This window comes from Brachycentrus maculatus, unplaced genomic scaffold, assembly GCF_059751285.1.
Source record: "Brachycentrus maculatus isolate JH-2025_06_01 unplaced genomic scaffold, ASM5975128v1 h1tg000144l, whole genome shotgun sequence".
Taxonomy (NCBI): Eukaryota; Metazoa; Arthropoda; class Insecta; order Trichoptera; family Brachycentridae; genus Brachycentrus; species Brachycentrus maculatus.
The window spans coordinates 1,421,221-1,445,867 of NW_028280897.1; the positions used below are offsets into that span (position 1 = coordinate 1,421,221).

General features: G+C 35.0%; 1 protein-coding gene across 6 annotated transcripts in view; it reads left to right on the top strand.

Moving 5' to 3' along the window:
* Nucleotides 1-11,864: 11,864 nt before the first annotated feature.
* The window catches only part of trio (trio Rho guanine nucleotide exchange factor), a 502,261-nt gene continuing 489,478 nt past the window's right edge, over nucleotides 11,865-24,647 (top strand). For all 6 annotated transcript variants that reach the window (XM_088260963.1, XM_088260964.1, XM_088260966.1 and 3 more), the window contains exon 1: nucleotides 11,865-12,050. The gene's annotated coding sequence lies outside the window, so the exon portion shown is untranslated. The remainder of the gene's footprint in view (nucleotides 12,051-24,647) is intronic.

Here is a 24,647-nt window from a genome sequence, read left to right on the forward strand (position 1 = left end):
CAGCCCAACCTGTACTTAAAATTATCGTATTCCCCCTATTGGTGTGGCATTTGGTAATTTGAATATAAGCAGAATGAGAGGACTGCCAAATTGTGAGATCACGAGATCACTTTGTGATGTCTTCGTGAGCTCGTACAGCCCAACCTGTACATAAAATTATCATATTCCCCTATTAGTATGGCATTTGGTAATTTGAATATAAGCAGAATGAGAGGACTGCCAAATTGTGAGATCACGAGATCACTTTGTGATGGCTTCCTTAGCTCGTACAGCCCAACCTGTACTTAAAATTATCATATTCCCCCTATGGGTATGGCATTTGGTAATTTGAATATAAGCAGAATGAGAGGACTGCCAAATTGTGAGATCACGAGATCACTTTGTGATGGCTTCCTTAGCTCGTACAGCCCAACCTGTACTTAAAATTATCGTATTCCCCCTATTGGTGTGGCATTTGGTAATTTGAATATAAGCAGAATGAGAGGACTGCCAAATTGTGAGATCACGAGATCACTTTGTGATGTCTTCGTGAGCTCTTACAGCCCAACCTGTACTTAAAATTATCGTATTCCCCCTTTTGGTATGGCATTTGGTAATTTGAATATAAGCAGAATGAGAGGACTGCCAAATTGTGAGATCGCGAGATCACATTGTGATGTCTTCGTGAGCTTGTGCAGCCAAAGATGTACTTAAAGTTCTTCTCTTTGGTGCGGTATTGAGTATTTCTCTTTGATCCAGGAGAACACGCCTCTGTAACATAGCCTCACCGAATACTGCATATGTGCCACAATAAAATAATATTTGTAATCACGGCACTTTTGCATCTTCTTGGTCATCATTTTTTTGCCTCGTTCTAGAATGTTTAGGCTCCTTAACTTGTCCATCAGTTTGCACAAATTAAGTCTGTGAACTCTTGTGGATCTTAAGGATGCCTATGAGTTTCGATAGGAACGGGTAGGTTGTGTGCAACCTCTTTCTCGTATTCCGCTATTGCTGTCGGTGATACTTGGATACGGCATGTGTGCCGCAATTAAAATAATTTTTTAGGTGTGTAAATTTAGATCCTTGTGTGGAATTCGATTTACGGATGTTCTGGGCAAATTTCAGATTCTAGACTACAGGACAGGCCGGGTTCCTCTGGAACAGACTATTGTTTGCGCTCTATCTCTCATTTTCTGGTTCTTCCAATCACCTGGATCGGCCGGATTGTGGTCGAGTTAATGTTGATCCCATCGTTTCTAACTTCTATACCCAATTCTGGATTGTTTGGATTGTCGGAGCTTGATTTGCTTACTGTATATATTTGTTCCTCAAATGTTAAAATACTATTGGCCAGCCCTGTACTAAATAAGCAAATACCTTTTATTTGTTTGCCAAAGTCATATCTTAAATATATGTTTTTGTAGTGGCGCATTAGCGTATTAAGTTAACTTGTGTACATATATGTTTGCCAATGATTGTAATGTAATGATTGTCCAATGGACACCGCGATTTGGCAAAGTAAATAAACAAATGCGTTGTTGCATGCCAATGAGTTTGAGAACATCTTTGCGGCTATCATTCAGAATATTGTAATTGACATTTTTATCTTGTTTGACATGTAATAAAATTTAGTATGAATAAAGTGTTTTTATTATACATGAAATATTTTTTTTACTTTTAAACCAAATAATATTGACAACCTTATGAAGAATGTGACCAGAACTCCTAATGCATAAAACAATAAATCGACAAATTGCATAAAATGACAAATTGTGTGTCTGAATGAACCCTCAATGAAGTTTAAGGTTTGTAAAAAACTAACTAACTAACCATCACGCCGCTTCGCTGCAGGGGTAGGCAGAGAGAATCGAACACCACATCACATGCATACCTGACGATTATTACGACTCATGACCCGGCCGCTTTCAAGTATTTGACATACCTGATTGTGTCAAGTTTTCCTCGGTCGTCCTCTGCTTCTTTTTCCAACTACATTCGCCTCATAAATTTGTTTAACCGTTCTTTCTTCACTCATACGTTCCACATGTCCAAACCATCTCAACACACCTTTCTTAATTTTATCGATAATGCATATCTCAGGCTTACATTCTTTCCTTATTTCATCATTTGAACATCTATCAAACATCGTTTTGACACACATTCATCTGAGGGATCGCATTTCGACTGCATTCAGTCTGCTTTCATCCTTCCTTTGCCAACTCCATGCTTCGCTTCCATACATAAGGGTTGGAACCAGAACTCCATTGTGTACTGCCAGTTTAGCTTCCGCTGATAGATTTTTATTTGCTAAAACTGATTTTAGTGCACCATTTACTCTGTTCCCAGCATTCACTCTCCTTTCTATGTGTTTATCAATCTTTCCATCCCTAGAAAGGGTTGTATTTTAACTACTTAATCGCTAATTCTACCACTTCGGATGTACACAATAAACTTGATCACCAATTACATGAATGCAAGGTGTTCAGTTCTGCACTTCCATTTTAGGGTGATAATAATTTTTACAGTGACAATTAATATTTATCCCAATCTCTGGGAATCAAACCTGCGGCATGCAGCGTGACAGGCTAATGCCTAACCGTTGTACTACTGGGTAGACTTCTGTTGAGGCATCAAACAAACATTAATATCTATACCTCGAGGGCTGAATCCAGTGATTAAATGTATTCAAATTGTGTCAGTAAATTACTACATGCAATTTGCCTTAACAAATTTAAAATTAACAATATTTCCTTGGTATATAACAGAGTGAATGGTGCACTAAAATCAGTTTTAGCAAATAAAAATCTATCAGCGGAAGCTAAACTGGCAGTACACAATGGAGTTCTGGTTCCAACCCTTATGTATGGAAGCGAAGCATGGAGTTGGCAAAGGAAGGATGAAAGCAGACTGAATGCAGTCGAAATGCGATCCCTCAGACGAATGTGTGGCAAAACGATGTTTGATAGATGTTCAAATGATGAAATAAGGAAAGAATGTAAGCCTGAGATAAGCATTATCGATAAAATTAAGAAAGGTGTGTTGAGATGGTTTGGACATGTGGAACGTATGAGTGAAGAAAGAACGGTTAAACAAATTTATGAGGCGAATGTAAGTGGAAAAAGAAGCAGAGGACGACCGAGGAAAACTTGACACAATCAGGTATGTCAAATACTTGAAAGCAGCCGGGTCAGGAGTCGTAATGATTGTCGGGTATGTATGAGGAGATGCATGAATGTAGAAGAGGCAAAGAATGTTTGCAACGACAGAGTGGTGTGGCGTTCGATTCTCTCTGCCTACCCCTGCGGGGAAGCGGCGTGATGGTTAGTTAGTTGTAATATGGTATCTTGTGGAAGTCCATTTTATACAGGGTTTTTTAAAAAAGATTTCCAATCTTTCAAAGTTGATAGTGGCCATATTGTTGATGCTACATCTGTCAAATTGATAGTCATTTATTTAGTCTGTCATGGATGAATATAACGTTCAATGCAAATGATAAAATTGTTAAATCAAAGTAAGTGTTCTTTTTGGGCAACATTCCGCGCGCTTCACTCATTATTGGGTCAGCATAAGCGTCCTAGCCGAAAGAACTATTCGCAGTTTGGTGGATAAATTTGAGTCCACTGGTTCAGTAATCAATCAACCAACACCTGTACGTCAACGAAACGCAAGATCTTTCAAAAACATCGTCGCTGTGTGCAGGAGAATCCGAGGCTGTCGATTTCGCATCGCTCACAAGAACTCGGCCTTTTGCAGACCACAACTTGGCAAATTTTGCGACGATTACCGGGTGTCTACTTGTGGCTCGCGAAGCATTTCACACATTTTTTTTCTTCATTTTTAAACCATCAAAAGAACATTCCGTCATGCGTAGTTCGTATCATATCCCATATATGGAAGTATCTCATTACCGTGAAAATCTCTTCTATGGTATATTCGTGTCCACATCCGTAGCGCAGTGGTCAGCGCGTTTGGCTATCGTGCTGGAGGTCCCGGGTTCGATTCCCAGGGGGGTCAAAGTAAATATGGCCGATTTTCACTTTATTTATATATTTAATATCACCCTGGACTGGCACAAGAAGCAAAGGGCTGATCACCTTGGCTGTCCAAACTCAAAACACAGTAAGAGACATTTTTTTGTAGTATGTTTTTTTTGCATTTTTGGACTAAGTAGATTCTACTGCAAAAAAAACGTACTACGAAAAAAAGTCCCTTACTGAGTTTTAGACAGCCGACCTTGCCTTCATGCAATTAATAGTCAAGATAACACTGCATCACTACGATGCAGTGCCCTATGTACCATTGGGTGCGGATAAGGGTTAGAAAAAGAATATTCATGTTAACAAACAATCACAACATTTAGCGGTTGACTTTTAAATATACATTTATAATAATACAAGCTCCTATAACCAAGTGCTAGAGCGACTCAAAGTCAAAATGTAAAAACTAGTTATAGAGTACCCATGATACTAGCAAAAAAATCGAAGCAATATTCAAATGGTGAAATGGTTAAGGAAAGTTTGGACAGTTTGAAATGAAAACGGATTTCTCAAAAATAAGAAGATAATTTGAAAATTCAAGAATCAAAGTTCATATCTTACGCTCTAGCATTGGATGAAACCACAGACCTAACAGAGCCCAAGTGGCAAATTTTATCAGTGGCGTTGATGTAATAAGCGGCACTATATCCACTTAAGGAATATACTTGCTCATGAGATTTGTTAGGAACGGTCACATCGACATTGAATCGCTTTTTGTTACAATTTAATAACCTATCGGGCTTAACAACAGATGGTGCTTCAGCAACTGTTGGGAAACAAAAATAATAAAAATGAGGCCTGTAAAGTTTGGAGAATAAGGGGAGTGCCGAAATGTTGAAAAGAGTGTTTGATCTGAAGCAAGAATTACAATCATTCTTTGCAAGCAAGTCAGAAAGTAGCCCAGGATTTGAAGACAAGGTGTGGGTTAGCGACTTTGCATCTCTGATTGATATAGTTAGCCACCTAAATAATAACAATAATAATTTGGATAATTTGTATCGCGCCATTTTCGTAAAATACTACCTCAAGGGCGCTTATAAAGACATGGATAATAATGATAGGATGATGATAATGATATACAAAAAATAAAAGGATTAAAACGTCGTCAATAGGTCTCGGGCTGCGAGTCTGGAGCGGGTAAAAGGTGAGCCGACAAATTGAAACACCTTTCTCTTGATCCCATGGGCTGGAGAATGGCCAAGGTGTTGGGCAGGACGCCTTCCTGAGCAATGGTCGTCACGCTGGAGGGCAGCTTGTTGAGCTTCTCGTCATTGTGGACGGCCAACTTCCAACTTCCAGACCATCACAGTTCAAACGAGACTTCACTTTTATCCTCTTTTGCCGCCCTTCCGTGATTCGACATGATGGTTTTGTCTCTTTCCGCTTTCGCTTGCATATGAATGGGAGCTGGCGTAATTGAGGTTTTCAAGGTTTGATTTCATAAAATTTACCATTTAAGCACATGTTCTAGGATCGTTATTGTCTTTGCACATTTTTATTGCAGTCATTTATTCCAGAGAAGCTAGGGGTTTTGGATGAATACACTATGGTCGTAACGTACCCTTAAGGGACGAACGCAAAGCACTTTTTAACGCCCGAATGCCACATGTGTTTATTCGGCACAGATTCTTAGAAATACACTACACCGTTTAGAACCCGCATTGCTATATTGAACGACGCAATAATATTCTTTATGCAATTTCATCAATTAACAGCTAACTTTTATAAAATTATAACTTAAAATTATAACTTTTAACCATTTCAAATTAATTTACAACATTTTGAGTGTGTCCAAATACTTGTTCACAAAATCTGGATTATCTCCAATTACAGGAGTTATTTTCATATTATTTTTTGACATCTCATCAAAGACGAAGAAGAATATGGAAATCTGGGCATTTACGGGGCTGACGACCGTCATACATCTCACCCAATAGATGTCTCTAGTGAAGTTCTAATGAGTCAAGAACAATGTTTCAAAATGGGTTCATATACTTATATAGCGCTTCCAAGAATTTGAGTAGTGTGGTTGTCAATAATGGGTAGAATTGGTGAATGTTACACGTGTGTAAAGTGATCACTTAAACCAGCCTATGACGGTCGTCAGCCCCGTAAATGCCCAGACTTCCATATTCTTCTTCATCTTTGATGAGATGTCGAAAATAATATTTCAAGTCTCAGCAGCCGCGTCGGGCGCTAGAGGAACTACACGTTGACCACCCTTGTAGACAAATGTTGTTAACATTCGTCTACAAGGGAAAGTTCAACTGATTAATAATATGTATCATCTTACTTCCGATTTCAAATGAAACTTAGGCTTTGGGAACAATAGTTAAAGGACAAAAATTTTAACTCACTTTCCTACATTGTTATTGTAGCCAGACGTCACATAAATGGCGGTGGATAAATACGCTTCGTTGATCTCCGACTTGAACCTGGAATTTGAAGACTGATTTCAAGTTAAAAAGCATTGTGTGCTTTTGCTGCATTCGCAACGCAATCCTCCTTAGAAGTGAATTTATTAATGTATTGGGATGCACAGTTAAAGGAAAAACTCAATATTGGAAATTTTTGGAAAAGGAAAAATATCCTGCATTTTACAAATCTCTATCAATGATTTCCTTATTTGGAAACACTTACACCTGTGAACAGCTTTTTGTCGAATGAAGTATATTAAATCTCAAATGAGAACAATAATCACTGATGAGTATTTGAAAAACTGTTAGCGTGTAGCAACAACATCAATCGTTAACAACATTGATGCACTTAGTTCTGACAAACAAAATCAGACGTCTCACTAAAATTTATTCTGTTTTGTTTATTTTTTATTATTATTATTTTTTGTATTGCCTTACTCTAATAGTCAAACAAGTTTATGAGGCGAATGTGGTTGGTAATAGAAGCAGAGAAAGACCGAGGAAATTTTGGCATGATCGAGTATTTCAAACACTTGACACCGTTCAGGTCAGGAATCAGAATAATCGTCAGTTTTTATAGGGAGATGCATGAATGTGGAAGATGAAAATTATTTGCCAGGACAGATTTGTGTGGCGTACTGTTTTCTCTGCCTACTACTGCGAGAGCGGAGTGATGGTTAGTTAGTAAATCAATCGAATTATTCGGATGAAAGAATCTGTGCAACAATTTTTGCCGGAATTAAAAACACCTCATACAATTACTTGTCATTCTGGATAATTTTTATCGGTTAGGTAAAAATACATTTTTTAATACTACGGCAGCGCAAATTCTGATAAAATTAAAGTCGATGTATACTAGGCCAGGCCATTTTCACTTTTTTTCGATTTCTTAATGGGCACAACGCTCAAAAGGTGCCAAATGGTCCTTAAATAACATTTGTAAAATATCAATTTATTATGATAACTCTCTCTGTCTCCGGATTGATGTCGAAGTTTCATTTTTTCGTTATTTTCGAGGTAAATTCTAGTTTGGATTCCAACCAATATGTTTATATTTTTTTACATACGTCATGATTTCAGACAAGTATTATGGTGTTTAAGGGGTGGGTGGGTCAAGTTGAGGAACACCAGCACATTTGCGAGCACTTCCTGAACACGTTTTCAGAAGAGCCAATAAAACGAGAAATTGTGTTGCGCTTGTTTTCAACATTTTTGCCATAGATCCTATACGTACAAAGTGAAATTGCCGGTTGTTTGGTGATTTAAGTAAATTAAATACAATATGTTACAAAACTCCGTAGATATAATGAAATTACTTGTATGGAACCGGTATAACGTAAAAATTGCTTATAAGATTAACAATGAACCCACGTTAAAAAAAATAGAAAATATGTTCAAATCTAAATTTGTTAAAAAATAGTCCAAAGCTTCAAAACCTACTATACAACATAAAAAAGTAAAAAAGAATCTAATATAATACATAATACTCTAAAAATCACACCCTAAAATACTTTAGAAGAAGTTAGGAGAGTTTTGCCATATCAGTAAATTATTGTTTGACATTTTATACACTAAACAGCAAATTATTTGCCTATTGCATGTAAAAATGCCCTTTTCGACACTTGTTTTTTTAAATTGATGTCTGAGTCTATCGACACCCTTTGTTTTTAGAGACAATCGCTAATTATTTCAAAATGTTAGAAAGAAATTTGTTTTTCGGTTTTTACCAATTTTAACACAGTTACTTAAGCGTTTCACTCAATATCAATATAAACTTTTAATATTTATTTTGAATAGTGGTTATGGTTCTTTTATAAATATTTCTGAAGAATTTACCAAACGAATTACAAGACAAAATATTTCACACCCAACGACTTACTGGTGCCAATCAAATTCTTCGTTTGAATATTTCAATGGAACTGTTTAGGGATAATTATTACTTCTCGCAAAGAATGTTGTAAGTGTTGACCCTCCAATGCAGTATTCTTTTAAAATTCACCCTCCTTGTTAAGAAGGAGAATAAAATATATCAACAGAACTGATAAATAACCAAAATATATTTGGAAATTCAACGAAATATTTACATCTCATGAGCTTGAAACGTATTGTTCTGAACCACAGCCAGAGCTTTGTGACCTAGCAGCCCGTTGCATTCTAAAAGCTTACAACATTAATTACGCTTCGAATGATGTATTATCTTACACTGATTTTAGACTGGTAGGAAAATATAACGGAATCACCAATACATATTTAAATTTATATCTGACAAATATATCCAACAATTTTTTACATGAAAGAAGTAGGAAAACTGTCGTTTTTGGACCTCTCACATCATACTTAAGCAGTTAAAAAGACAATGAAGACCTAAACCAAAGCTTTAGTTACATTATGCAGAAAAAACATAAAATAAAGTTATATGAAAACACACATAAAATATCAAAAAGCCATAAGAAAATATTGAAAGCAACAAGGATTTTTGCCAGCCTAAATTATTTTATTATAATTCTTCACACACTTTACAATAAAATACCTCCCCAGCTAAACGAAATACAAATTGCCAAAAACACATTACATGAAGCATTAATAGAATTACAGGATAAAAAACACAGAACACATCAAACATACCAATACCAAGTTTTGTCAAATAAACTTGACCTGTTTTGCAATAAAGCTCTATAACCTACTGCCATTATCCATAAAATCTACAACTATTCATAATTGGAAAATGGAAATGGTTAGATACGAAACAGATTGCGTCATTCATTCACATCATCCATAATTGACAAACAACTTACAAATAAGTTATTTATCAAATATTGTAAAATAAGCTATCGGCACGCGAAAACCCAGCCGGACACATTTTTGCAACTCTAAATTGTTCATTTTTATGATGAAGTAAATAATAGTTTTATGAATGGGATTTTGGCAAAATTTAGTTTCTTTATTAATATTTGTTACTCTTACTATTTAATTTTGTTGTAAAAACCCTTATTTTTCAACTTTAACATTAACTTTTTTGATTTTTAGCATTACTGCAAAAATTCAACTAAAAAACCAAAAAATCAATATTTCAAAGTCGATCCGGAGACACAGGATGTTTTCCGATGTGTATAAAATTTTGTTTGTATGGTAAAAACATCATTTGGCACCTTTTTCTTTCTGTGCCCGATAGAAAACGAAAAAATTTTTTTCCATACAACATCGCCCGGCCTAATGTGTACATTCCTTCATTTTCCGATTGTAGAGGATCTGGCGCCTAGAGACTGAAACTATTTGATAGTTATCAACATTCTACTTAAAAAGTTGTAACAAAATTCCAATAGATGGCAGAAACGCACATTCATAAATTTTTCTCATTATGGTGGGTTATTTTTCTAAATATATAATTATTTAATATTTCTAACGAACAAAATAGTGTGGCAAAAAATATAAATAATAGTTTTAAGCATTTAAAAAAATTTATCTATAATTTATTTTGATCGTAAATCTGTGTACATTGTAGTTCAGAACGTCGATTCCAAAGAGAATAAATTTTGCTATGTGACATGTGAAAGATAACTATTACTTTATGGGCCGTTATGGAGTACCTGGTAACTGAGGTATTGGAGTTGGCCGGCAACGTAGGCAGAGATGACGAGAAGACCATTCATTTCATAATCCACGTCTGTGCTAGCGCCCTTGAGGTAGTATTTTATGAAAATGACACTAATCAAATTTTCAAAAATTATAATTTTGATTATCAGATAGTCAGTTAGGTAGTTAGTTAGTTAGTCTCACACGGTTTTCTTCTCCCAATGATAAATTTTACAATATATACTTGTAAATCAATTATTTCTATGCTGTTTGTCTATCATGACTTAGGCAATCTTTTAGGATAATATGGCTGAATGACTACCCACCTCCGTTATCAAATTATTTATAGCTCATTTGTAAACATTTCTCTTACTAGCCATATACTCAAAGCTCATTTGACCAAACATTGTCAATTTGAATTTGTTTGAATAACGCACATGATAAATTTATTCTGCACATTTTAGTAGTGATATTTACAAGTTGCATCTCGAATTCTAGCAAATGACAACATACATATCGCTCACTCCTTTCAAGAACGTCATAAATCAAAATACTTGATTTTTCAGCAGAACGTTTTTAAATGTTAAAAATATAATACAATGTATTAAAAATATACATCAAGCCACTTACTGAACTTTTTACTGTGCAACAGATCTTTTTAGGTAAAATGTGAAGTTTTTTTCTCCATTTGAAAAATATTTAGTTTGTTGAAAAAAATAATTAAACAATACATTTTCTTCAAAATTAAAAAAACAACACTTTCTGCCCTGTAGCGGTTAAATATTAAGTTAAAAATATAGTAAATTTAATATAAGATATAGTAAATTTTCTGGGCATTCCGAAAACATGCACAACTGAAAATTGACGATTTTTGATTTATGACGTTCTTGAAAGGAGTGAGCGATATGTGTAACAGAGGGGCTAGAGGGTCTTTGCCATGGTCAATTGTGGTATCAGAATAATTTGCTGTCACGGTGAGCATTTAGATCCGCATACATAATGAGTTCTGAAGGTTTTGAAACTTAAAAATGTTAAATAAATATGTTTTCTTCGTTATCATTTCTTTCATGACAATACTAATTGATAGCCAATCTAAAAATGCCTAGTCATACAAATCAAAAGTCAAGAAATGTCACATACTACTCATACTAGGTTGCTAACGCGCTAACTTTTAACTGTAATTTCAACTACAAGATAATTTTAATCGGTTTATAAATTCTTATGTCATAAACAAAAGTCCAGAAGTATTATTAAACTTATCTAAACTGTGTCGTTATAATGTCAACTTCAGTTTGTAATCGATGCCCTCAGGAAAGTACCGGTTATTTTGATTTACATGCTGAGCAACTTAAGATCAAAAAATCATTTACTTAAACCATATGTAAAAATTGTAAGGTTTTAACTTTCTGTTAAATAATTTATTAATCAGGTTCTTCACATTATAATAACAGAAACATTTGATGTAAAAATAACAAGGAAATACTTGTTATTCCGAAAATAGTATTTCAAGGTTGATTATGTGTATAAGTAAGATTTTATTTTTTTATTTCATATGTTAGTCAGATTTTTCAACAATGATAATTTTTTTTTCTTGATACCTTGTTTCATCAAAACTTTGTAAATTTACCCATATTGATATCAGTTATTTACAATCTCAAACGTTTCATTTATTTCTTACATTAAAATGATTATTTAAAATATTGAAACAAATTGTGATTTTCAAATTGATTTTATTTTGAGCATTACATCCTTCCACTCCAATTACAGCCGTGCGACGTGCGATTTTAAAGTAAGTAAGTACTCTAAGTTGGCGTCCTAAAGTATTTTGTACGGAGTGTATTCGCCGCATGGCAACACAATTAGTATCGGAGTTTCCCGATGCCGTGGTTGTGCCGTAGGACCGTAGTTTCAAAGATATTTTGTATGTTTACTTATTTAAGAAGTTAAGTTGAATTATAAGGACTGTTTTATGTGTTAAAAAGTGATAAGTATGTGTGCTGGACATTCTATTTTGGATTCCTGAGGGCCTCCGACTCACACGGTAAGTTTTAAACGTTTAGCTTTGTATCTAAGGTTATTATTTTGACGTACCTTTTGGGACATCTATGTATACCACTATATCACCATCACAGAACACAAGGGAATGATCCATGATCTATAGTGTGAAATTTGCTTCTTTGTGTCTTATATGCTTGAATTCGTTCGTTTCTGACTTAATTATATTTTATTATTGAATAATAGACCGTTATAAAATACTTTTGAATAAGTTTGATTCATTCAGAAATACATCGTGCGCCGCGCGAGAAACTTATTTTCCAGTTTGTATCTTCCGATTTAGTTTATAAGGTAACCGGATTAAGTTTGTCAACATCTTTATGAAGTTATGAATAAAATTAAGCATCATCATTCGGTATCCGTGGTCTACTTAATGCGATGATCTTAACGTGATCTCCGCTTCGAAGTCTCCCGATTTTTAATACATTAGTTTATAATTTTTGTGTTGTAACATGTATGTTCTCGAGAGATTTGTATGTGACTGCTTCGAAACTCACAAAATAAGTTAACAGTAGAAATAGTTGGAGCGTAACTTGTAATGTTGACGATTACCGGTGAACGTACATATTTGCCTTAGTATTGAGAGTATACTAACAGAAAGCGTTCGGTTTATCCGTGCCTTTTTTCCAAAGCTTATTTGATTTAATAGAATGTCTATTTTTATACTAACATAGTTCCAAGTGTGTATGCTCAGGATATACTTCTAAATTAGTTCAGATCTTCCAAAACCACAAATCAGTAATTGAATATCAGAAGGTTTAAGCTTTTTTGTACAATTCAATTCTGAATTTAAGTTAATTTTTGTAAAGTAATATTACGTGGAATTGATTACGTTTTGAACTCATAATTTTTCCACGTGAATGTCCCAACAGAACCTTTTGCGGAATTCGCCCACAGAGAGGTAAACAATTGTTTTTAACTTTTCTTGTCTTATTTTGTTTTCACAAATCGTCGGCGTACTACGTAAAGTGGTTAACTCCATCCGAGCTTCTTCTACATAAGGCAGTAAAAACATTATAATTTATTAATGAAGCACTAAAATGTAGGTATAATATTATTTTTTTTTTTAATTCCTAATACTCTGTGGTGCATTTTTCTTTTAAAAGGCTTGTTTTAACCACTTTTATTTCATACTACTTCTCCACTCGACACAGCTTAATGTGCTTAAATAAATAAATAAATTTAAATAAATTAATAAATATGTTTCTGTAACTGTTCTGTTAAATTTCCAAATAAATAAAATAAATGACAGCTTAAGGAAGTGTCATGAATCAGAACGTTGTAAAACAGCATTTATATATATTTTTTTGACGTAAAGAAAGTAATGAAGTTATTGAATTTTGAGGTATGGTTTTATGCATAATATATTAATGAATTAAAAAATTATAATAAAGAAATATATATTAAAAAAAAAAAAACAGATTTATAAGCCTATTTCACGGGAGTCGCTTCAGTCTTCAATTGGCGGGATTTCATCCTTTTGCCAACTCCGTGCTTCACTTCCAAACTTAGGGTTGATACCAGGACTCCATTGTGTACTGCCAGTTTAGCTTCGCTGATAGGCTTTTATTTGCTATAGCTGATTTCATTGCACCATTCACTTTCCTTAAAACAATAAGTCTTCCTTAAAAAACTTCACTCGGTTTTTTTAATTTGAGTGTTTAAAGCCAAACAGTGCATAAATTTATAAATATTTGATTGCTCTTAGTAATAAAGTTACTAAAAATCATTAAAATGTCTCAAAACAAACACATTACATTGACATTACATCAATATTTACATACGTGATGTAAAATAAACAAAACATCATTCAACAGAATCATCGTGAAATGAGATTGCCAATGAGTTGTATAAAAATCCTAAATGTATATTTAAATTTTTTTAAATTTCAATTTATTTATTTATAATTAACATGCACATTACAAACTTAAAATTTAAAGCGTATACATAAAAATATATTGAAATAGAAAATAAGCAAGAATACTATTGCTAAAGGTGTAGAAGAATCCCGCTTCTGAAAACTCCTTCAGACACATGGAACAGATCAATATCCAATGAGATATTGTTCAACATACGGTAGCTCTTCCTACAGGCATAACCATCGGCAGGTTGGTCCTGTATATAGGAATGTGAAACAATCTATGCCGACGCTGTCTTAGGGCGGAGACTGACCGGAGCGTTTCGTCGTAACGTAACACGTTACGATGCGAGCATTCAGGCAGTCAGTACAGCGAGCCGAGCGCTCCATCCATAGTTTCGGATGCTCGCTGATGCTCGCCGCGAGCGATGTTACGACGAAATGTCACCACCTTAAGTCATACATACAGTCTGTTCACAGTTATTTTACCTCTAGTTTTTTTAAAAATTATTTATACTGCCAAATAAACAATTTAAAAAAACTAGAGGTAAAATAACGGTGAAAGACTGTACTCTCCGGTTACGTAGACTTTTGACACCACCAGATTTTAGGCTGATTGATCTGGTAGTGCCGAGTCTTTTCTCGTGCCAATTCCATCTTCAATGTCGGTATTAGTAAACATAGTTTCTGATACCGTTTTTAATAAAAAATAGTATAGTTTATAGATTTTATAGTATCTGCAAGTAATACGACGAAATTGACATTAAAACCTGACGTCATTCTCTGCATTTGAAGCGGACAATCAAGTAATTAAAAAATCCTCCTAACGTGGCAGTCTGGTCATCTTAAAAGCTTATTTCTTGTTTACTCTCTGATAGTTAGATCACGCTACTACAATTAATTATTATTGTTTAAGTATTTTAAAAAACGCGCGTGCAACACTGTTAACGTTGTAGAAGTAAAACTTCGTAAAAAATGGAGAGATTTATTATTTTGATATTAGAGCAGAGAGAGAGAGAAAGAGCATCTCAAAAGGTATACAACAATACAAAATTTACATAAAAAATATTCTGTTTATTCAATATTTACACTGTCATTCATTGGTATTTTAATTGGTAATACTGATATCAATGGTTTGTGATAACTGAGTACAATATGGTTTGTGATATTTGTCATCCTTCGTAGTGTAATGGTCAGCACGATCAGCTACCGTTTTGGAGGTCCCGGGTTCGTTACCCCAGGGGGGGAGTCAAATAAATATAAATGATTTTTTCACGATAATATTTATTCAATATTACCCTGGACTGGTACCTAATGCGGATGACTGATCACCTTTCCTTCATGTGTTAACGATCAAGATAACACTGCGTTTATATGATGCAGTGCCCTTTGCACCATTGGGAGCGGATAAGGGTTTGAAGAAGAAAATATGTGATATATGTATGTCTGTGAATGCTGGGAACAAAGTGAATGGTGCACTGAAATCAGTTATAGCAAATAAAAACCTATCAGCGGAAGCTAAACTTGCAGTGCACAACAGAGTCCTGGTTCCAACTCTAATGTATGGAAGTGAAACATGGAGTTGGCAAAATAAGGATGAAAGTAGACTGAATGTAGTCGAAATGCGATCTCTCAGAAGAATGTGCGACAAAACGATATATGATAGATGTGCGAATAGTGAAATAAGGAAGGAATGCAAAGCTGAGATTAGCATTATCTATAAAATTAAGAAAGGTGTGTTGAGATGGTTTGGACATGTAGAACAAATGAGTGAGGAATGAACGGTAAAACAAATTTATGAGGCGAATGTAAGTGGAAAAAGGAGCAGAGAAAGACCGAGAAAAACATGGCACGATCAGGTATGCCAAATACTTGAAAGTGGTCTGGTTAGGAGTCATAACAAAGAGGCGAAGAATGTTTGCAAAGACAGAGTGGTGTGGCGTTCTATTCTCTCTGCTTACCCCTGAGGGGAAGCGGCGCGATGGTTAGTTAGTTAGTTTTAGTGATTCGATGTTGTCGAGATAACGAGAATTTTTTTCATCTTTTGGGCGGTTGTGGACTTCACGGAATTTCACCGTCCGGCACTTCAGTTAGCGTGATAAAAACGATGATTGGCTTGTGCTTTGTCTATCTTTCTTCGGATCGGCGCTCTCGATTGGTGCGTGATCACGGTGCGCGTAAATTCGATCACGCTAAACTGTCATAGTCCCTTTATTTTTCAAAACCGGACTGCCGGACGGTGAAATTCCGTGTAGTGCACAAGCGGCTATTGGAGTTACGGATTATTAATTCGTTGGGTTTGTTAAAAGATATATATATATATATATATATAAAACCCTTATCCGCACCCCAATGGTGCATAGGGCACTGCTTTATATAAACGCAGTGTTATCTTGATCGTCTACACATGAAGGAAAGGTGATCAGCCCCCCGCTTCAGGACCAGTCCAGGGTAATATTGAATAAATATTACAGTGAAAAAAATCACTTATATTTATTTGACTCCCCTGGGAATCGAACCCGGGACCTCCAGAACGGTAGCCGAGCGTGCTGACCATTGCACTACGGAGGCGAACAATGTTAAAAGATAACGATAAATATTACTTACATCTGTTTATATACGAGTATAGCGTCTGACGCATACATCTAAAACGCGCATGCGCGATATTATCGTATTTGATCGCTTTGTATCGTTGTGTATACGTCGCTCTCTTTTGCTCCACTCCTATGGCGTCAAAATGTATATCTCTCTCTCCTTCTCTCTACTTTATATATTTTTCTCTTGTGTAACGAATTGTGCCTAATAAACGTGACGCGTCCTAGAAATTTCAATCTCGATTCTCGTCCAATTATCGACTATCGAATCGTTGCCTAAAAACTAAATACGTTTTTCTTATATAGGAAATATGTATAAGAAAATGTGTTTTTTGATTAACAAAAAAAACATCTAGGAAGGTCGATAATGAAAGTGTTTAAACAGTTTAGAGAGTGAATGCTGGGAACAGAGTGAATGGTGCACTAAAATCAGTTTTAGCAAATAAAAATCTATCAGCGGAAGCTAAACTGGCAGAATACAATGGAGTTCTGGTTCCAACCCTTATGTATGGAAGCGAAGCATGGAGTTGGCAAAAGAAGGATGAAAGCAGACTGAATGCAGTCGAAATGCGATCGCTTAGACGAATGTGTGGCAAAACGATGTTTGATAGATGTTCAAATGATGAAATAAGGAAAGAATGTAAGGCTGAGATAAGCATTATCGATAAAATTAAGAAAGGTGTGTTGAGATGGTTTGGACATGTGGAACGTATGAGTGAAGAAAGAACCGTTAAACAAATTTATGAGGCGAATTTTAGTTGGAAAAAGAAGCAGAGGACGACCGAGGAAAACTTGGCACAATCAGGTATGTCAAATACTTGAAAGCGGCCGGGTCAGGAGTCGTAATAATCGTCGGGTATGTATGAGGAGATGCATGAATGTAGAAGAGGCAAAGAATATTCGCAAAAACAGAGTGGTGTGGCGTTCGATTCTCTCTGCCTACCCCTGCGGGGAAGCGGCGTGATGGTTAGTTAGTTAGTTTAATCAGTTTACGTACTTTTGTCTAATGTCGGTTTGAACTTGTGTAACAATTGACTTTAGGAAATATATCTGCTATCAAATATCAGGGCAGATAGATTAATTAATCAATGAACCTTTCTGTACCACAAGCTCGAAAACCTTCACCGAGCTATATTTAAAATACGAGGCAAATAGGCACTATGTACGTTCAAATGAAGGATTCTTGGCGGAATAGTGTCGATCCTATTTTTTTTAACTCCTTACCTTCCAATGACTCTTTTCTTTCCAAAACCATATAAGTACTTATTTATTTCGAAGAAAAACTTTTATAATACAAAAACGATGTATGATAGATGTTCGAATGGTGAAATAAATAAAGAATGCAAGGCTGAGATAAGCATTATCGATAAAATTAGTAAAGGTGTGTTGAGATGGTTTGGATACGTGGAAAGTATCAGTGAGGAAAGAACGGTCAAACTTATTTATGAGGCAAATGTAGTTGTAAAAAGAAGCAGAGGAAGACCGAGAAAAACTTGGCACAATCGGGTATGTCAAATACTCGAAAGCGGCAGGGTCAGGAGTCGAAATAATCGTGCGGGTATGTCTGAGCAGATACATGAATGTGGAAGAGGCGAAGAATGTTTGCAAAGGCAGGGTGGTATGGCGTTATATTCTCTCTGCCTACCCCTGCGGAGAAATGGCGTGATGGTAAGTTAGTTAATTAGTTAAAACGGTGTTTTAATCCAAAAAAATCAATCGTATTAAATGTTACCTGGGTTTAAAGAAAATTAAGTTGCGGGCCATTGATTACACCGCCTTAACTGATGCAGTATATAATACAATTTGATAATAATTATTATTAATGGTTAGACGCAACTCTGCAATGCCGCCATTTTGACTTGGATAAGTACTTCCGATTTTACAAATATGGACGTAACCGTTACGCTAAAATAAAAATAAGTACCTTTCTAGGTGTCGGCGCGGCTGTCGAATTAATAAAAATGTCTGCTGGGAATCTAGGTTAATTTGAACTCGGTCCGAAGAATTTCGATAGTTGGATGTGTACTTCGAAATATTCAACGTGAGAACAAAGTTTAGTATCGAATTTGAGATATGCGAACACTTTTATAAAGTTATAATTACCTAATGTTTCTAACATTAGGTAGTAGATTATCTTATAATACGGAGTTTGAGTAGTGTGGTTGTCAATCATGGGTAGAATTGGTGAATGTTACACGTGTGTAAAGTGATATCCTAAACTAGCCTATGGCGGCCGTAATCCCCGTAAATACTTTGACTTCCATATTCTTCTTTATCTATATCGAGATGTCAAAAAAACTCCTTTAATTGGAGATAATCCAGATTTGTGAACAAGTATTTGGACACACTCAAAATGTTGTAAAAATCTACTACCCGCTAGATGTTTCATATCAACCTGTAATATCGCTCACTCTTTTCAAGAACGTCATAAATCAAAAATTCTCAATTTTCAGTTGTGCATGTTTTCGGAATGCCCAGAAAATGTACTATATCCCAACAAAAAAGGCATATTTTTAACAAAATATTTACCCGCTGCAGGGCAGAAAATGTTTTTTGCATTTTGAAGAAAAGGTATTGTTGAATATTTTTTTAAATATATTAAACATTTTTCAAATGGAGTAAAAACCTTCAGGTTTTACCTAGAAAGATCTTTTGCACAGTAAAAAGTTCAATAAGTGGCTTGATATTTATTTTTAATAGATTGTGTTATATTTTTAAACTTTAAAAACGTTCTCCTGAAAAATCAAGTTTTTTGATTTATGACGTTCTTGAAAGCAGTGAGCGATATGGCTTTTTTCGTTTGCCCATTCCGGTTTGCTCAGTTCCATATGAACCCTTACCCCAGAATAGGTGACACGCTTACTTCCAAGGATTGCCCGCGTTGAGTATACCGTAGTCTGAGGAACAGGGCTAACGCGAGAGCTAGTGATAGAGTCGAGCTTTCGCCGGCCCACGTGGTTATCCGCAATTCCCACTACGCTTCTCCCTTTCAAGGGCTTATTTTCCAACTGACTACAAAATATGCGAAGCACGTCATGTCATCGGGAAACTTAGCTAATATATTGCATAGGTGTACGGTTAAATCAGACGCCAGTAGCGCACGTTACCATAAAGTCAGACTAGAAATGAAATTTGTATAATCGTGATGCTCGGTCAAAATTTTAATATTTTATTCCCCTGGACCAGACCACATTCAAGTATTTGAAATACTTGATCATGCCAAGCTTTCCTCGGTCTTCCTCTTCTTTCTATTTCATACATAATTCGCCTCGTTATTTTGTTTTACAGCTCTTTATTCACTTATTCGATTCACATGCTCAAACCATCTCAACACACCTTTCTAAATACTAGTATTATCAATAATACTATATCAGCCTTGCGCTCTTTCCTTATATCACCATTCGAACATCTATCATACGTTCTTTTACCGCACATTCGTTAGAAAACATAAACAATTATTACTAAATTCTTATTAGTTTATTTATCTAGAATATGCTATAGCAACGACTAATCTCGTAAATTTAAAAGTGAGAAACCGTTTGGAACGTAAACAAACCGACAGTGAAGCGGAACGTCTATGCGAGATCGGTTAAATGACCAATGTGTTGTTAGTTATGGCGGTCAGAGTCGTCAACGAGAGTTCGTGTATACCTGAAACCGGTTTCCGTCCGAAAATTTAAATTCGCGACGGTAACCCACCTAGCTGATGCAATCAAGAGGCCATCTCTTGCACGGGAGAAATTTCGCGTTAGACAGGCACAAAAACTCGTAATTGTCGCAAAACCACAACAAACGAAAAGTGCGCCAGCGATCAACGTTTCTAAACGAAAACGGCGATCTAAATTTGCGTGTCGCGTATAATGTATATGATAATATGCATATAAGATGGATGTGATATTCTTTTATAATTTGCTCATCTGGCGCATTGACTCGCCGGAATTGCTGTAACGTATGGGTGTTTGTCCACTACACAAAATTGCACGGAAATTTACCGTCCGGCACGTCAGTTTTAAAACGGCGTTTTAAAACGATGATTGATCGTTTTGATCATCGTTTTAAAACGATGACACATTTTGCAAACATTCTTCGCCTCTTCCACGTTCATGCATCACCTCATACATACCCGCCGATTGTTTCGATTCCTATCCTGATCGCTCTCAAGTATTTGGCATACCTGATCGTGCCAGGTTGTTCTCGGTCTGCCTCTGCTCCTTTTTCCAATTACATTCGCAAAAATTTTTCATAAATTTGTATTACCGTTCTTTCCTCACTCATTTGTTCTACATGTTCAAACCATCTCAACACACCTTTCTTAATTTTACCGATAATGCTTATCTCAGCTTTGCATTCCTTCCTCAATTCACTATTCGAACATCTATCATAAATCGTTTTGTCGCACATTCTTCTGAGAGATCGCATTTCGACTGCATTTAGTCTACTTCTGTACAAGACGTTTAGTAATTGAATATTCTAGACCGTAGACTTCACCTGCAGGTTCTCTATTAAACGGGTGTAGTGTTAATGTGTCTATCTTGTAATTAATTTCAAATCGAAGGCAGAGTGAATATTATTAGTGTCTACACAAGATATATGTTAGGTGTAGTTCTCGAGCGCTAAGGAACAGCTAGCGGCGCGCCGCTTCGTCTTGTGATTAAAATACTGTTCATAATTTTGTACGCTAAAACTTTGACAGTACTTTCGCCGAGCGTTTTAATCGAACAACATCAGATGCGCAGTATCTATGTTAATTCCTCGTTTATAACTAGCATATAAATTCAAACCTATCATGACCTGGTTATCAATTTTATAGTTAGAAATTATCTTAAGGCCTACTCGCAATAATAGTATTCAGTTAGCGTCCGGCAACGCTGAGAGCCGGACTTTAGTTCACGCCCATTTTTTTAACCCTAGATAACTAAACTATATTTGTAGATACAATGCCATTTGTAGATCTCACAATATTGTCATATTTATGCAGTAGCTGTGCGGAATAGTGATTTATGTCTCTTAAATTTCATTCCTAATAAACCAAACTTAAGTGCCATGTAACCGGTTCCTATTTTTGGTAAATACTTTTGATAAGTTAAACGTTTTTTATTGCGTAGTCCGCCAGACGAATGTTTAGTTATTAAGGGTTAAAAGAATATGTCGTGGGTATACTGGCAAAAAACGTTAACTCGAAAATATGCAATTGTGACTTAATGATGCATATTATAAAGTTTTCGATGTTCTATACTCTGATAAAATGCACGTTGTTTGAAATGTCTATTTCGTTTCAAAAGTAAATTCAACTTTGAGTTTAATAGCGGGTATTTTATTCAGGCTTAAAGTTTTAAATAACAGGGATTATTTAAACAGGAGTTAACGTTTTTTGCATACCCACGATATATTGGATTTTTGTTTGTTTTTTAGAATTTATAGTGAAAAAATATTTATAATATCGTTTAAACTTCTTACCTTTCACTAACTATTTTTTTTTCGTTAAAAATTACACATATCGCTCACTCCTTTCAAGAACGTCATAAATAAAAAATCGTCAATTTTCAGTTGTATGTACATGTTTTCGAAATGCCCAGAAAATGTACTATATCCCAGCAAAAGCGGCATATTTTTAACTTAATATTTACCCGTTACAGGGCAGGAAGTGTTGTTTTTGCATTTTGAAGAAAAGGTATTGTTTAATTGTTTTTTCAAATATACTACATATTTTTCAAATGGAGAAAAAACCTTCAGCTTTTACCTAAAAAGATGTGTTGCACAGTAAAAAGTTCAAAAAGTGGCTTCATATTTATTTTTAATATATTGTATTATAATATTTAACATTAAAAACACTCTCCTGAAAAATCAAGTATTTTGATTTATGACTTCTTGAAAGGGGTGAGCGATATGTAATATAATTTATGCATCCGAAAATGACAATTATGAATCTAGTCTTTTTTGGTAAATTTTGTTAAAAGTTACAACTAGGATTTAAAAAAGGTTTTTTGTATTTTTTTTATAAAATGTGGTGGTCTTTCTCCTCATTCTTTATAAAGTACCTTTTTAAAAATAGCACGTGTTTATTAAGTACCGGTTTTAAATACGTCCCGGGTTTACTTATATTTAAAAAAATATATTAGATTATTGAATTTACGCCAATAATTTCTCTCTCCGTTCAACTGTGAGGAATGAACTACCTACACATAAAATATATTAGATTATTGAATTTACGCCAATAATTTCTCTCTCCGTTCAACTGTGAGGAATGAACTACCTACACATAAAATATATTAGATTATTGAATTTACGCCAATAATTTCTCTCTCCGTTCAACTGTGAGGAATGAACTACCTACACATAAAATATATTAGATTATTGAATTTACGCCAATAATTTCTCTCTCCGTTCAACTGTGAGGAATGAACTACCTACACATAAAATATATTAGATTATTGAATTTACGCCAATAATTTCTCTCTCCGTTCAACTGTGAGGAATGAACTACCTACACATAAAATATATTAGATTATTGAATTTACGCCAATAATTTCTCTCTCCGTTCAACTGTGAGGAATGAACTACCTACACATAAAATATATTAGATTATTGAATTTACGCCAATAATTTCTCTCTCCGTTCAACTGTGAGGAATGAACTACCTACACATAAAATATATTAGATTATTGAATTTACGCCAATAATTTCTCTCTCCGTTCAACTGTGAGGAATGAACTACCTACACATAAAATATATTAGATTATTGAATTTACGCCAATAATTTCTCTCTCCGTTCAACTGTGAGGAATGAACTACCTACACATAAAATATATTAGATTATTGAATTTACGCCAATAATTTCTCTCTCCGTTCAACTGTGAGGAATGAACTACCTACACATAAAATATATTAGATTATTGAATTTACGCCAATAATTTCTCTCTCCGTTCAACTGTGAGGAATGAACTACCTACACATAAAATTTCCTCCGACTTGCCTTTTGATATCTTATTTCAGATACCCTTTGATGTCTTAATAAATTTATATTACGTGTTGAATTTCATACATTATTTGAGTATTATTTCAGGCTTTATTTGTAAAAGAATCTTCCAAATTAATTTTCGACAAAACCATTAAGGAAGCTTTATTTTTATTTTTGCCGTATTATTACGCCGTTTCCCTGCACGGGTAGGTAGAGAGAATAGAACACCACACCACTCTGTATTTGCAAACATTACTCACCTCTTCCACATTCGTGCATCTTCTCATACATACCGCTTGATTATTCCGACATCTGAACCTGACCACATTCAAGTATTTGAAATACTTGGATCATGCCAAGTTTTTTTCTGTCTGTCTTTGCTCCTATTTCTTAATATATTCGCCTCAATTTTTTTTCTGTTCTTTCCTCACTCATTCGTTCCACTTGCTTAAACCATCTCAAATCACTTTTCATAATTTTTTTGATAATGCTTACCTCAGCCTTGCATTCTTTCTTTGCTTGACCATTGGAACATCTATCATACATAGTTTTGCCGCACTAAGAGATCGCATTTTGACTGCATTCAGTCTACTTTCATCTTTCTTTTGCCAACTCCATGCATCACTTCCATTTATCGATTGGAATATTAAGGCGGAGCAGCGTTGAATACTGCTGACAATAGAAATTTGGTTGGAGAAATTACCCCTTTTCTCCCGTATGTAATCTCACTCGGTAAATATAAAACCACATTTTCATTTGTTCATCTCGTTAGGTAGGCACTTGTGTAGATTCTCGCTTGCTTTATAATGCTTTAAAAGGTATGTAGTACAGCAAAACATCGATTTATCGGGAACATTCGGGCGAGGTGCTCTCCAAGCAAAATTGCAAAAACCATAAGTGCGCTTGAAAAATTCCGAAACGTATTAACTCTCTGACTTTTTGCCATAACGTGAATGATTTGCCTCATTTAGTATGTGCTCTGTTTAACTCAAAACATAATTTACGTTTCTACTGAATTTATTTATTTTTTTATAGCTGTTTCGCCTTGCGAAGGCATTTTTAAATTTTGTCGATTTATTTGTCGATTGCGAAATTAACGGAATTCGCCAAATCTTAAAAAATATGTGATTCTCGCGAGTTGATGTTATGCATTGCTCTCTTTGCATTTGTTAC